The sequence below is a fragment of the Scyliorhinus torazame genome, chromosome 14 (genome assembly GCF_047496885.1).
Source record: "Scyliorhinus torazame isolate Kashiwa2021f chromosome 14, sScyTor2.1, whole genome shotgun sequence".
Classification (NCBI taxonomy): Eukaryota; Metazoa; Chordata; class Chondrichthyes; order Carcharhiniformes; family Scyliorhinidae; genus Scyliorhinus; species Scyliorhinus torazame.
The window spans coordinates 37,942,618-37,945,746 of NC_092720.1; positions in this window are offsets into that span (position 1 = coordinate 37,942,618).

Consider the following 3,129-nt stretch of genomic DNA (forward strand, 5'->3'; position numbering starts at 1 on the left):
TGATGAAAGTGTAGCACCAGGTAGACCTAAAAATAAGGTGCCAGGCTGATGAGGTTACAACACAGGACTAATGCATGCCAACCAGAGGAAAAAAACATGATATATTCTAAGCTAAGCAATCGCACAACCAATGGTTCAGATAACATTTGTGAAATTCTGCCACATGTTGTGTTTGATGATGGACAATTAAACAACTAACCAGCGAGGGAGGATCAGGGAGCACCTTCGTCCTCAATGACGGCAGAGTCCAGCGCCTCTGATTGCAGCCTCTTCTTGAGTACCCCGGCATCACAGATGTTAGTCTTCAGCAATTCAGTTCACTGCACATGGCATAAGGAAACGGCTGAGCACACTGGAAACAGCAAAGGCTATGGGATTCGACAATATCCCGGCTGTAGTGCTGAGGTCTGTGCTCGAGAACCAGCATTGATCCAATGCAACTACAACAAGCATCTACAAGATGACGAGAAAAATTGCCTAGATATGCCCTGACCACAAAAAGCAGGACAAATTCAATCCAACCAAATACTGCCCCTTCAGTCTACTGGCAGTCAACAGCAAGTATTTAGATTAAGGTTTTTAGAATTTTTAAATGAATTGATATGGTAGAAGAGTCAAAATAGCAAAAAACAGTGGATGGTATCTCAATAATCTTAAATATGAGACTGATGGATTTTTGCTAGACAAGGGTAAAGGATATGGAGCCAAGGCAAATGGATGGAGTTAAGATGCAGGTCAGCCATGATTTCAGTGAATGACGAACAGGCTCAAGGGACCTTATGACCCACTCCTGTACCCTATGAAAGACGAAAATATCATGTAGATTTTGTCCTAATTTCAATGAAGAATAGGACAAAGATTGTGTTGCCTGTAAAATATATAAACATTGCTTTGCTTCAGGATAATAAAATAATTTCTTTATTGCAATGCTTCTGGCAATCATATGATCTGATATTGTGTCATGATACTCTTAATGTGGCTGCAGGAGAATAATGTGAGAATTTCCAAACTAGGAATCGTTTTATTGAAGGTGATATATGTGATATATCAGATATGATAAGAATGATTATAAAGCTGAGGTGAATTTCTGGATTTAAATCACCTGAATAAATGAACAAATACTGGATTTTTTAAAAACAGTATGTCGTCGACAAACTTAAATGTTAGTAAATTAGAACCTTGTTACTTACTCCCAACCGTTAATAATGCTACAAACTATATGCAGCATTACAACATGTTTGTATTATTTCAACAGTAGTGAAGAGAAACATACAGTCGTTCACAGCACAGAGGGAGGGATTTGCTCATTGGCCTGCCGTGGAGCAAACCAATGAGTCCCATTTCCACTTTCACTCCCCATAACCCCATACTTTAAGGGCCCATGCAATTCCTTTTGATATCATTAACCGTCTCTGTTAGCGCCACCCTCCAGATCCAGGTCATTATCTTAAAAAAACATTTTTTTTTACAGTACCCAATTATTTTTTCCAATTAAGGGACAATTTAACAAGGCCAATCCACCTATCCTGCACATCTTTGGGTTGTGGGGGTGAAACCCACTCAAACACTGGGAGAATGTACAAACTCCACACGGACAGTGACCCAGGGCTGGGATTTGGACCCGGTTCCTCAGCGCCGTAGGCAGCAATACTATCCACTGTGCCACCATGCTGCCCCCAGGTCATTGTCACTTGCCGCAGAATGCAAGTTCCTCTTCACATACACAAGAAAGGGTAGCACGGTGGTTAGCACTGCTGCCTCACAGCACCAAGAGCCCAGGTTTGTTTCCGACCTCGGGTGACTGTGTGGAGTTTTCACGTTCTCCCAGTGTCTGAAGGGTTTCCTCCGGGTGTTCTCAGTTTCCTCTAGAGGTGTGGGCCTAGGTGGGGTCCTCTTTCGGAGGATCTGTGTCGACTTGATGGGCCAAATGGCTTCCTTCTGCACTGTAGGGATTCCCCCTCCATCTCTTGCGCAAAACTTTAAAACTGTGTCCCTTAGTCCCCGTATCATCAGCTAATGGGAGCTGTTTTTCTTTGTCTTCTTTATCCAAATTATCATAATAGAAACATACAAAATAGGAGCAAGGTTAGCCCATTCGGCCCTTCGAGCCTGCTCCATCATCTAATATGACCATGGCTGATCCTTTGTCTGAACTCTCCCATGCTCGTCCCAGATCCTTTGACACCCCCATGCTCTCCCCAGGCCCCTTGACATCATATGCCTCTGTGAAATCTCCCCTCAACCCCTTGTGCTCCAAGGAGAAAAACTCCAGCTTCAACAACCTAAAATTGTAGCTAAAATATGCCATCCCGGGAAGCATTCTGGAAAAACTCCTCTCCACTCTCCTGAGAACCCTTATTCTGCCTAAAGGGGGGTGACCAGAACAGGCGCAAAATGTTGCATGTGCAAAGCCTAAAATGTTTTAAAATAAATTAAAAGAATGTTGCTGGTAGGAGAACCAATATGAATGAACATTTTAAATATGTGAACGTGATGTATAAATGCCAGATTGTAAATTCCAGTAGGAAAGTATTTTGTATTACATTAATTTTGCAAGGATTGAATTGGTATTAAATTAAAAGAGAATATCCCATGGATTGGGCTGACAGTCTCTACCTGAAGGGATGGGAACAATGCAACTTTTCTGCAGCATGAATTCTGAAACAACGAGTTTTGAGCTAAGATTTTTAATGCATGCGGTTTGAATGAAGGAAGAAAATTAAATCTAAGGTGGTGCATCATCTATACAGTAATCTGCACAGATACTCTACACCAATGGTGGGAAACCTACCACCCATGGACCACATGTGCCCATCAGGGTATGGAGTGCGGCCCACGAGACATTTTGCTCACCCGCTGCCCATGTGCAGGGTTACCAGATACCGTTCGTTTACATCCGCATAGTGTTTCTCCCATCAGTATGACTAAAGTGCGACATATGTAAAGCAAGGGCTAGTGAAGTGAGGTGTGTGTCAACTGCACAACATTGACTATGGAGCTCTGCATGCTATCAAATCGTAATTGGTCTTTTATTTTTACCATTTGAAGTTGATGAATAGTCGCATATGAATGATTAAACATTTTCTGTAACCTGTTGTGGAACATTTGGTGTGTATTAAATGTATTTGA